The 13,055-nt window shown below is 47.8% G+C and overlaps 1 long non-coding RNA gene and 1 pseudogene across 1 annotated transcript in view; one reads left to right on the forward strand and one right to left on the reverse strand.

The window, feature by feature from the left end:
- Positions 1–13,055, forward strand: part of LOC127057005 (zinc finger protein 420-like) — a 482,458-nt pseudogene that overhangs the window by 55,214 nt on the left and 414,189 nt on the right.
- The window catches only part of LOC127057104 (uncharacterized), a 185,510-nt gene that overhangs the window by 9,244 nt on the left and 163,211 nt on the right, over positions 1–13,055 (reverse strand). The window lies entirely within an intron of this gene.

The following is a 13,055-nucleotide window of genomic DNA, read 5'->3' on the forward strand; positions in this document are numbered from 1 at the left end:
ATCCCTACCTACTGGACTCCAGGCACGGCCAGGCTTCTGAATCAAACGTCTCCTCTTGTGCTCAATTCACAACAGCTAGCGGGCAAAAGACAGGCTTTCATGGCATTTGAGAAAGCAAAGTAGAGCCTTGGAAGTCCCAGCAGGGTTTGTGGAGAAGGAATTGTCCACAGAGCCCATCGAGACTTCAGCTCAGATTGCAGGATTCAAAGTCCCGAGTGCTGGCCCTTACACCATGGGACCAATAAGGAACCCCCTGACCTCTGCTGAGGATGACCTTGTGGGGGCAGCCCTGCATTTGCTCACCAAGTTGTGATGCAGCAGTTTGCTGCAGCTCCCAGAGACCTTTCTTAATCCAGATTGAGAGGCCAGTGGGCATGTGAGGAAGTTGCCCCTTCAGTCCCAGGCAGTACATGGCCCTTCCTAGTGAAAACCCTAGTCCTGGGGAAAAGAGATCATGTCAAATAACAACCTGGAGAGATACCTTCTTTTGTTTTGAGGGGAACAGTTCTTTTTTCACTTAATGAGGGATTTGAAACCTGGACCCTCAGATTAAAAGCTTGATGCCCCACCAACTGAGCTAGCCAGGCTCACACATAACTTAAGCAAATTTCGTACAGAAGAGAAACTAGTCATGAAAATGAGGGCAGGAAACAATAAAGAAAACCTGCTACTCTTGCTCTCTTAGCAGTCCTAGCCCCAGCCTGCTCCTCCATCTGGCGCCTTAGTCTTTTTTAGTTAAATATCAGATCCAGGAGAAAACACACTTATACAAAGCAAAACGAAATCACAAACAGAAATGTCATTGGAAAAACAAAAATAAAAAAGGAAATGCAATCCCCATCACTTTATCATGTCTGGGCCATTCCTGTATTGAGAGCACCCGCTAAGGTCCCTGTGTGCTTACGAGAAACCTGGAGCAACTCATACCACAGCCTGAACATGAAACTCAACTGCTCCCAGGTGCTGCAGTAAAACCCTTTCCCTGCCATGACATTGCACTCCATAGGATTTTATGAAAATATGCTAATGAGCATGAATATAATGTAACTGAAATATGCTCCATGGAAAAGGTCTCTTGTAAGGTATCATTACAAAGCTTATTATCTACTGTGTGTGTTCATCCTATTTGTATAAACAGATCATTCTTGGATCTGAAAGTAGAAATATGAACTATAACTGAGGTCCTGTTGTAATGATGTAAAGTGTGGGCCATTAATAGTGGTTTGGGCTCTTGATGGCTCCCATCAACCAGGACAATAGACTGGAGATGGCTCTGTCCTGCACCATCTGTGAGTCAGGCCAGGAAGAATGAAGGCTTGAGGTCTCACAGGACATGTGACCATGTCACCTGGTACAGGAATCCATCTTAAATCTGGGGCTTTTCCCCAGGAGAGAGACAAAAGATTCCTGCCTTGTACCAAAGCTGTATAAGGGGGCGGAACCGAAGAAAGGTGGTTGCAGTCATGAGAAATCCCCTAGCTACCACCTGAGCTGGAACAAGGACTATACCAGGTGAAAAGATTGGGCCCAGACAAGAAATAAATCTAGTCTGCGAAAGAAGCTTATTGGAAGATCTCTGAGGGTGAGATTTGATCTGTATTGAGTTTCATACTGTATTAGGTTTAGACTTGCATGTTTTTGTTTTATTTTGCTCTGTGAAGAATACAAGCTCCATAGAGAAGGAAAAGTTAATGCCCTAGAAAAGTCTCTGTGTGTATGTGTGTGAGATGGTGTCTATAAACCACTCTCCTTTAGTTTCTTTTCTCTGATTTCCTGTAGAAAATCTGAAGCAGGACCAAAGAGTTCTGAGGAGAGACTGCGGGGTGAGGAAAGTGGACGGTGGAAGCATGTGCCTAAGAGAACCAGGCAGAGGAAAAGACGGGCCAGTGAAGGAGCAATAGAACTCAGGAACAGGTTTGCAGAGTTGGAAAATGAAGAAGGGGCACAGCAGGTGGTCGCTGAAGGAGAGAGGGCAAGGAAGAAGAGAAGAGCTGTTAGTCCTACAGGAGGAGGGAGGAGTCAATGGAGGCAACACCAAATATGAGCCCCAGGAGGATTGCAAGGATGAACAGGAATCGAGAGGACTTGCAGCCAGTGGGTGCCGGGGATAGACCAGAGAATCACACTGTCACCAGGAAAAGGCAAGTCTACGTGATTGGAGACTCCTTACTGAGAAAAATAGACAGGCCTGTAACTAGAGCTGATCGGGAGGGTGTGCTGTCTGCCGGGTGCTAAGATACGGGATGTGGACCTGAGGCTGAAAAGGATCCTAGCGGGAGCGGGAAATAATCTGTTGATTGTCCTTCATGTGGGAACGAATGATACGGCTAGATTCTCACTGGAACGTATCAAGGGAGACTATGCCAGACTGGGGAAGACGCTTAAGGAAATCGAGGCTCAGGTGATCTTCAGTGGGATTCTGCCTGTTCCTAGAGATGGGCAACAAAGGTGTGACAAGATTATGGCAATCAACAGATGGCTCAGGCAGTGGTGCTATAAGGAGGGCTTTGGGAAGTACGGCCACAGGGAAGCATTTATGGACAGAAGACTGTTCTCTCAGGATGGACATCACCTGAGTAAGGAGGGAAATAGACTCCTAGGATGGAGGCTTTCCCAACTGATTAAGAGAGCTTTAAACTAGGAATTTGGGGGAGATGGTTGGGAGATGTCCAGGTGATCTCCATGCTGGAATTTAACCTTGAGAGTGAAGAAAACAAAGTAAGAGAGGATACAGCTGTGGACAGAAGAATTGACATAAGGAAGAAGGGTAGTGTAGATACCAGACTAACAGGTGATGCTGGTGGTAGAACGTCTGTGCCTAACAGGGTAAATAATGTCAGTGAAGCCAAACGGCAAAAATTAAGATGTCTGTACACTAACGCGAGGAGCCTAGGTAACAAAATGGAGGAACTAGAGCTACTGGTGCAGGAAGTGAAACCGGATATTATAGGGATAACAGAAACATGGTGGAATAGTAGTCATGACTGGAGTACAGGTATTGACGGCTATGTGCTGTTTAAGAAAGACAGAAATAAAGGCAAAGGTGGTGGAGTAGCATTGTACATCAATGAGGAGGTTAACTGTAAAGAAATAAGAAGTGATGGAATGGACAAAACAGAGTCTGTCTGGGCAAAAATCACACTGGGAAAGAAAGCTACTAGAGCCTCCCCTGAGATAGTGCTTTGGGTGTGCTACAGACCGCCAGGATCTGATTTGGATATGGATAGAGACCTCTTTAATGTTTTTAATGAAATAAACACTAATGGGAATTGTGTGATCATGGGAGACTTTAACTTCCCAGATATAGACTGGAGGACAAGTGCTAGCAAGAATAATAGGGCTCAGATTTTTCTGGATGTGATAGCAGATGGATTTCTTCACCAAGTAGTTGAAGAACCAACAAGAGGGGATGCCATTTTAGATTTGGTTTTGGTGAGTAGTGAAGATCTCATAGAAGAAATGGTTGTAGGGGACAACCTTGGTTCGAGTGATCATGAGCTAATTCAGTTCAAACTAGATGGAAGGATAATCAAAAATAGATCTGGGACTAGGGTTTTTGACTTCTCAAGGGCTAACTTTAAAGAATTAAGGAAATTAGTTAGGGAAGTGGATTGGACTGAAGAACTTGTGGATCTAAATGCGGAAGAGGCCTGGAATTATTTTAAGTCGCAGCTGCAGAAACTATCGGAAGCCTGCATCCCAAGAAAGGGGAAAAAAACCATAGACAGGAGTTGTAGACCAAGCTGGATGAGTAAGCATCTCAGAAAGGTGATTAAGAAAAAGCAGAAAGCCTACAAGAAGTGGAAGAATGGTGGGATTAGCAAGGAAAGCTACCTTAGTGAGGTCAGAACATGTAGGGATAAAGTGAGAAAGGCTAAAAGCCATGTAGAGTTGGACCTTGCAAAGGGAATTAAAACAAATAGTAAAAGGTTCTATAGCCATATAAATAAGAAGAGAACAAAGAAAGAGGAAGTCGGACCGCTAAACACTGAGGATGAAATGGAGGTTAAGGATAATCTAGGCATGTCCCAATATCTAAATAAGTACTTTGCCTCAGTCTTTAATAAGGCTAATGAGGATCTTAGGGATAATGGAAGGATGACAAACAGGAATGAGGATATGGAGGTGCATATTACCACATCTGAGGTAGAAGCCAAACTTGAACAGCTTAATGGGACAAAATCGGAGGGCCTAGATAATCTTCATCCAAGAATATTAAAGGAACTGGCGCATGAAATTGCAAGACTATTAGCAAGAATTTCTAATGAATCGGTAAACTCAGGGGTTGTACCGTACGACTGGAGAATTGCTAATGTAGTTCCTATCTTTAAGAAAAGGGAAAAAAAGTGATCCAAGTAACTATAGGCCTGTTAGTTTGACATCTGTAGTATGTAAGGTCTTGGAAAAAATTTTGAAGGAGAAAGTAGTTAAGGATATTGAGGTCAATGGTAATTGGGACAAAGTAAAACATGGTTTTACTAAAGGTAGATCGTGCCAAACCAACCTGATCTCCTTCTTTGAGAAGGTGACAGATTATTTAGACAAAGGAAATGCAGTAGATCTAATTTACCTCAATTTCAGTAAGGCATTTGACACGGTTCCACATGGGGAATTATTAGTTAAATTGGAAAAGGTGGGGATCAATATGAGAATTGAAAGGTGGATAAGGAACTGGTTAAAGGGGAGACTCCAACGGGTCGTACTGAAGGGTGAACTGTCAGGCTGGAAGGAGTTACTAGTGGAGTTCCTCAAGGATCAGTTTTGGGACCCATCTTATTTATTCTTTTTAGTACTGACCTTGGCACAAAAAGCAGGAATGTGCTAATAAACTTTGCAGATGACACGAAGCTGGGAGGTATTGCTAACACAGAGAAGGACTGGGATATCACACAGGAAGATCTGGATGACCTTGTAAACTGGAGTAATAGTAATAGGATGAAATTTAATAGTGAAAAGTGCAAGGTCATGCATTTAGGGATTAATAATAAGAATTTTAGATATAGATTGGGGACACATCAGTTGGAAGCAACAGAGGAGGACAAGGACCTTGGAGTATTGGTTGATCACAGGATGACTATGAGCCGCCAATGTGATATGGCCATTAAAAAAGCTAATGCAGTTTTAGGATGCATCAGGCGAAGTATTTCCAGCAAAGATAAAGAGGTGTTAGTACCGTTATATAAGGCACTGGTGAGACCTCATCTGGAATACTGTGTGCAGTTCTGGTCTCCCATGTTTAAGAAGGATGAATTCAAACTGGAACAGGTTCAGAGACGGGCTACTAGGATGATCTGAAGAATGGAAAGCCTGTCTTATGAAAGGAGACTCAAAGAGCTTGGCTGGTTTAGCCTAGCCAAAAGAAGGCTAAGGGGGAATATGCTTGCTCTTTATAAATATATCAGAGGGATTAATATTAGGGAGGGAGAGGAATTATTTAAGCTTAGTACCAATGTAGACACAAGAACAAATGGGTATAAACTGGACACTAGGAAGTTTAGACTTGAAATTAGACGAAGGTTTCTAACCATTAGAGGAGTGAAGTTCTGGAACAGCCTTCCAAGGGGAGTAGTGGGGGCAAAAGACATATCTGGCTTTAAGACTAAGCTTGATAAATTTATGGAAGGGTTGGTATAGCTTAATTTTGGCAATTGATCTTTGATTATCACCCGATAAGTATGCCCAGTGGGATGTTGGATGGGATGGGATCTGAGTTACTGCAGAGAATTCTTTCCTGAGTGCTGGCTAGTGAGTCTTGCTCACATGCTCAAGGTTTAGCTGATCACCATATTTGGGGTTGGGAAGGAATTTTCCTCTAGGGCAGATTGGCAGAGGCCCTGGAGGTTTTTTGCTTTCCTCTGCAGCATGGGGCATGGGTCACTTGCTGGAGGATTCTCTGCAGTTTGAGGTCTTCAAACTACAATTTGAGGACTTCAATAACTCAGACATAGGTTAGGGGGTTGTTATAGAAGTGGATGGGTAGAGTTCTGTGGCCTGCTTTGTGCAGGAGGTTAGACTAGATTATCATATTGGTCCCTTCTGACCCTAAAGTCTATGAGTCTATGAAACCCATTGCCTTTTCTGGGGTCTGAACTCAGGACCTTCAGGTTATGAGACTAACAAGCTGCCAACTGCATTAAGAAAACTTGGAAAAGCTTTAGGCTCAGTGTGTATGTAAGCAGAGTCAGGATGACCTCTACCCTGACATCTGGTGGTGAATTATGGGAAGTGCGGAAAGAATGTCAAGAAGTGCGAAATCTCAAATATTTGCATGGGCACACTCAGCAAGGCAGCCTGGGATGGTTATTTTGACAGCTCTGGGATCCCCAATTTCTTTGTTATTGGGGCAGGATAAATAAAGTGTTGCCACCTGATTATGTGAATGAGGAACTACAAGACTGCTTTAGAACAGAAATGTCTCCATATAAATGACACTTGCTAGACAAGGGACATGGGTTCCAAAACTCAGTGACTTGAGAGAGGTTGGTGACTGGTGTGTGTATCTGATGATATGGGTCTCTTTTAAGAGCCCAGAATAAAAATTGCATATTCTTTTCTCTCCACTGTTAAAGAGTAAAGCTAATTTTGATTCCATTAGGATTTCATCTAGAGACTGCTGAACTGAATTCATGTTGGGCCAATAATGCACCAGCACCAGGGCTCCCCTACTAAGAACTGAGATTCCTGAGTGCTGTGTTAACTAGTGGGAGAGCCTGAAGACCTATCATTAAGTGGCTGGCAGAGCAGAGCAGTTTGCAGTGTGTTGGAGCAGCCCATGGAACAGCGAGTGGAGTGAAGTGGCTTGCAAGGACAGCTGGAGGAGCAGCACAGCTGATGTGGTGGAGCTGGTTGTGGTGAAGGCTGCAGCAGAATTCCATGGAGAGGCAGAGCAGTTGTCCCTGGCCCATGTAAGGTGCCCCTTAACACTCTGTGTGGACTCCCCCGCATTTCCACCCAGGCTAGGGGGGTAAAACTCTGCAGATAAACTCTTGAATTCTGGGGTTGCACGGACCAGGGACTTTGGGGTGATTTGACTTAAGACCCTTAGGGGAAAAGGACATTGCCAAACGTACTTGGAGGTGGGTTTTTGTTTATGGTTTGTGTTATAATCCTGTTTGTGGTGTTTCTCCAATGGGATGCCGCATTGTTTCCTTCCTTTATTAAAAGGATTTTGCTACACTCAGACTCTGTGCTTGCGAGAGGGGAAGTATTGCCTCCTAGAGGCGCCCATGGGGTGTGGTATGTAAGTGTCCCAGGTCACTGGGTTGGGGCTCGAGCCGGTTATGCATTGTGTTATTGAAACAGAACCCTTGGATACTGAACCTGGCCCTTGTTGCTGTCATCTCAGAGGGGCAGAAGGGTTACATATATAGGACCCTCCTACAGCAGTGACTGGGACAGAAAAGGAGCCAGAGATGTGCTGGAAGAAGCAGAGAGCTCTGGTGACCAGAGAGACTTCCTGGCAGCTTTCACAGCAGCAAAGAAATCATTTCATGCTGCCAGTGACCAATCAACTGGAACTAATGGCAGCACAGGGGGGATGTTTCCAAGCTGTGCACCTACTTCCACATTTTAGAACTTACTCTCTTTTTCCTAGTATGGCAATTTCCATGTGAATTAAGCAAAGCAAGCAGGGAAAACTACACAAGGAATAGAAACCAGTGCTCCAGAGAAGTGTTGCACTCATAACCCCAGTAGTATCCCCCTCTGCACTAACCAGTTGCACCACTGCAGCTGCTTCTTAGACAAAAGTTGGGATGCAGGCAGTTGTCAGTCTCTGTGGTCACACCTTTGCCTGGCGATTGTAAGGCTGATGCATCAAACCTAACTCAAGATGCGGCTTTTCAGCCATGAGACTCCAGGACATTTTAACAGGAAGAAAATCTCCTCCTTTCTGGTTTAGCCCCATTTGACTCCTTCTGTCTGTCTTCTCCCCGCCTCCCTCCAGTCTCTTTCCTTCCCCATTGGGGCCATGCAGAGAGGAGCCCCACTCAGTCTCTGTCACAGAGAGTCTGTGTCCCCTAAAGGGAGGGAGGGATCTCTCTAAAACACTGATAATGGGGAGGGGTGGGGTGTCTGTGATTAGGGAGAGAAAGGATGGAGAATTAACAGTGGGGCCCAGAGGGATTCCCCCAGATTGGGGGGATGCCCTGCTGCCCCCCATCAGCCAGCTGTGGGAAGAACAGCTTGGGATTGATTGGGGAAGCCACCTTTAAAAACACAAGTGTAACATGCTAGTTATATTTTAATAAGACCAAAGTCTCCTCAAACCCAGGGTCACGATCACTGGAATGATTTTGTCCTGATTTTTTTTACTGGCCGCAGACACAAAGCGAGTCAAATTACAGTTTCCTTTTGGAGTCAGTGCACACACATGAATCTGGAGGCTTTTAATTTCTTAGGTTCTGCTGCCATTTCATTTCTATCCTGTTCCAAGATTTATTGTTGTGAAAAGCAACGTTAGGCCTTTCGGAGTGTCCCCCCTGGTCCTGCCTGCCACCTCTGGGCAATTTAAAATGGTCCGGGGCAGGAGCAGCGCCAGGCTTTTTGGCGCCCTAGGCTCATGGCTATTTCGCCACCCTGTGCGCCAGTCCCGTGGCTCCAGTGGACCTGCCACAGGCATTCCTTTGGAGGGTCCACTGGTTCCGATGGACCTGCCACAGGCATGCCTGTGGATGCTCCACTGGAGCAGTGGGACCAGCGGACCCTCCGCAGGCACGCCTGCAGCAGGTCCACCGGAGTCGCCTGCCGTCCCCCCGGCAAAATGCTGCCCCCCATAATACTGGCACCCTAGGCGACTGCCTAGGTCGCCTAAATGGAAGTGCCGGCCCTGGCCCGGGGACCCCTGCCACCACCAGCAGCAGCACAAAGGAACTAAGGCAGCATCCTGCCCACCCTTGCTCCATGTAGCACACCACTCCCGGAAGCGGCTGGTATGTCTCTGCGGCCCCTGGAATGGGGGGGTTTCCACACGCTGCCCCCACCCCAAGTGCCAACTCTGCCAACTGTGCCAATGGGAGCTGCAAGGGTGGAGTCTTTGGGCAGCCATGCTCAGAGAAGCCCCCAGCCCTCCTGCTTTGGGGCTGCTGCCAGAAGGGGTGCAGGTTGCTTTCGTGAAATGCCCGAAGTAAATGCTGCACCCCTCACCCTCTCCTGCACCCCCAACCCCAACCCAGACCCCACACCTGCACCCAAACTCCCTCCAAGCGCCTGCCCCCTGCACACCCTCCTGCAGCACAACCCCCTGACTGAGCCCAGACCCTGCACCCAAACTCTTTCCCAGACTCCAACCCCTCTCCCTCCCACACCCAAACTCCCTCCCAGAGCCTTAGGCAGGTGTGTGGGGGGGATGGGGCAGGACTTGGTCCCATTCTGGGCACCACCAAAAATTATAAAAACCTGCCACCCCTGTCCAGCCCAACCTTCTGTTGATGCAACACAGCCCACACCCGTGCAGGGTTTGAAGCTTCCATTGCTTAAATTCCAGGACACTGAGGGATTTCAGCTCCACTTTGGCCAGAGGGAACCTTTACCCCACTCCCAACCAGGTTCTTGTCCATGGGATCACTTAGGAGGGCTGGATCCCTCGGTGTCTTTTCTCTCTCTGTGACAGGCCAGGGTGCAATAACTGGGGCTTCTGAGCACCCAGGACCTTCTGTGTGGCTGCCATTCCCCTTCCCCTTCTGTGGTCTTGTCTGTCATTGACTCCAGCCTTTTTTCTATCCATCGTCAGCACCATCCGAAGCAAACTGCACTCGCCTCAAAAAGACAAAGAGTCCTGTGGCACCTTACAGAGAAACAGACATATTGGAGCATAATCTTTCGTGGGTGAATCCCCACTTCGTCAGATGAATGTAGTGGAAATTTCCAGGGGCAGGTATAAGTATGCAGGTAAGAATCAATCTAGAGATAAGGAGGTTAGTTCAATCAGAGAGGATGAGGCCCTCTTCTAGCAACTGAGGTGTGAACACCAAGGTAGGAGAAACTGCTTTTGTAGTTGGCTAGCCAGGCACAAAATTCCCACTACATTCATCTGATGAAGTGGCGATTCACCCATGAAAGCTTATGCTCCTGGATGTCTGTTAGTCTATAAGGTGCCACAGGACTCTGTCTCTTTTTTTAGATCCTGACTAACACAGCTGCCCCTGTGATACTCAAAAAGACAGTGTCCCCTGGTGAGTGTAAATCACTGACCTCTCTCCTCTCTGAGCACTGACTGCCCCTCTTTTCCTTGCCTCTCAGTCTGTGCAGATGGGACCTTTCCCTCCAGTGCTGGAGGATTCACCCTTCTCATCTACCATTGTCTCAAGCAGCACAGCATATGGGAATCTTAAATGTACCAAGGTGACTTAGGAGCAGAAACCCTCCCAAGACCTTGCATTCAGTTGGCACTTGCCCCTCACTCAGCAGGATTAAAACTCCTTCAGGGAGACATCCTACCTGGGCATGAGCAAAGCAGCAAGGTGAAAGAAAGAACGAACCTGGAAATGCTGGGAATTGAACACAAAGCCTCATACATGTGTAAGCAGAGTCAGGATGAGCTCTACCCTGACATCTGGTGGAAAGAATTTCAGAGAGTGTATTTGCATAGGTACGCCTACCCTATCCCAGACTTCCGAGCTGTGGGACTGCTTGGTGACAAATGACTCACCCTCAGTTGGGTGGTACTTGCTAGACAAGGGACATGGGTTCCAAAACCCAGTGAAGAAAGAGAGAGGGAGGCTGGGCCTGGGCCTGGGCCTGGGCCTGGGCCTGGGCCTGGGCCTTGGCCTTGTGGAGCCAGAAGCACCAGTTCCACTCTCTCCACTGTGGAATGTCAGAGTTGATTTTTTTTATTCACTCAAGAATCTAAATACAGGTTACTGACCTGAACTCACTTTGGGCTAATGGTGCGCTAGCACTGGGGCTCCCCTACTAAGAGCTGAGATCACTAAGAGCTGAAATTACTGAGCTGAGAGCATTGAGTACTGTGCTAACTAGTGGGGGAGCCTGAAGTTATACTGTGGAACAGAGCAGCTCGTGGAGTGGAGCAGTTGCGGGGACGGCTGGAGCGGATCACGGGACAACTGGTGGCAGCAGAGCGGCTGGCAGAGCGGAGTAGCTGTGGGATGGGTGGAGCGGCCCACAGAGCGAGCGGAGCCGAGCAGTTTGTAGAGCAGCTCATGGAGCAGAGCAGCTGGTGGAGCGGAGCAGTTTCTGAGGACGGCTGGAGGAGCAGAGTGGAGCAGCTGATAAAGCGGAGCAGTTCGTGGAGAAGGCGGAAGCAGAACCCACGGAGAGGCAGGGCAGTTGGCCCCGGACCACGTAAGGTGCCCCTTTCTACCCAGGCTGGGGGGAGGGACCTCTACAGATAAACTCTCGGGTGGCATTGACCAGAGACTTTTGAGTTGTTGGACTTTGGGGTGATTGGACTTAAAACCCTAAAGGGAAAAAGGACAGTGCCAAACGTACTTGGAGGTGGGTTTTTTGTTTATGGTTTGTGTTATAACTCTCTTTGTGGTGTTTCTCCAATGGGATGCTGCAGTGATTCCTTCCTTTATTAAAAAGATTTTGCTACACTTGGACTCCGTGCTTGCGAGAGGGGAAGTATTGCCTCCTAGAGGTGCCCAGGGGGGTGTGGTATGTGAGTGTCCCAGGTCACTGGGTGGGGGCTCGAGCCGGTTATGCATTGTGTTACTGAAACAGAACCCCTGGATACTGAACCCGGCCCTTGTTGCTGCCAACTCAGAGGCGCAGAAGGGTTACACATGCAAAGCATGTGCTCTACCACTGAGCTACATCCCCAGATGGGCTGCAGGTTATACTCAGAGCTGGCCTATTTCTAGAGCATCCAGTGGCCTAAGAACAGCATGGGGGACACATTCCCTGCTCTGAGGGCCAAACCTGCTGTCCTGGAGGCTGCTGGTTCTTAGGTTCACTTTTCAGCAGGGCCAGATTCAATGTGTGGGGCAGAGAGAGTGGGTGACCTGGACTCAGGGTGCAGAGATACACTCAGGCCTCTCTCCTGCATTGTTTGGGGGGTGCGGCCACCTCCTGCTGGAAGGTAATGGGAGGGGAGGGGCGCTGTGAGTTGCTCAACACCTGACTCTGGTGGCAGCAGTGGTGTGGGAAGCTCCCGATATTTCTAGGATCTGCTCTTTCCACCTGCTTGTGAAGTCCAGCTTTCCCCAGCACATTCACTGCGGTGCATCTGGGTCACTGTTTCCGTGGCTGAACAGCAAAGAATCACTCCCAGTTTCCCTTCTAACTGCAGCAGGATTAGCCTGTGTCAGTGGTTAGTGAGGTGGATCTAGTTGTAGATTGTTATTCATTCCTCACCTTGATAATTCACACAGTCCCTTTCCTACTCAAATCCCCAGCACCTTGGTAGCAGGGGTTGGGTCCTGAGATTTTGAGGGTCTTTTTACCCTCCACCTGGAGTGAACTCAGCTTTTCCCCCATCCCAGACAATCCATGAAATAACAACAGGAGCATAAAAAAATCGGGGAGGGAACATCTCACAGCCAGGGCTGGATGTGCCCAGGGCCCCCTGCTTCTCCATTGTTTCCATGGAATTTGTCCCCCTGTTTTGCACAAGGGACAGAGAAAGATCTTGCTGTTCCTGTGGCTGTGCAAGGAAAATTGTGCTTCTGTATGAAAGAGGGGAGGGAAATGGCCCCATGATGGGACAATATCCTCAGGATTAAGCCCTAAGGACTCAGGCTGAGAACTGATTTAACTCCACTCTTCTGGGATTTAACAAATTGTCTTCCATGGAGCAGGGCCAGATCCAGTGTTTTTGCCACCCCAAGCGGAAAAAAAAAATATATAAAAAAGCTGCAATCTGCACGCAGCTCTACCTCTGCTGCTTTTGGCGGCAAATCCTTCCCTCCCAGAGGGACTGAGAGGGCCCAATTGCCACAGAAGCCTCCCCATTCCATTGGCTGCCCCAGGAACCTGCTTGCTGCGCTAGTGCCTGGAGCCAGCCCTGCCATGGAGACACTGGGAAGATGGGGGAATCAGGAAAAAAACACAGATTTGTTTACATTGCAAGTGAAGAATAACTAAAGCTTTTTTGG

This window comes from Gopherus flavomarginatus, chromosome 8 (assembly GCF_025201925.1).
Source record: "Gopherus flavomarginatus isolate rGopFla2 chromosome 8, rGopFla2.mat.asm, whole genome shotgun sequence".
Classification (NCBI taxonomy): Eukaryota; Metazoa; Chordata; order Testudines; family Testudinidae; genus Gopherus; species Gopherus flavomarginatus.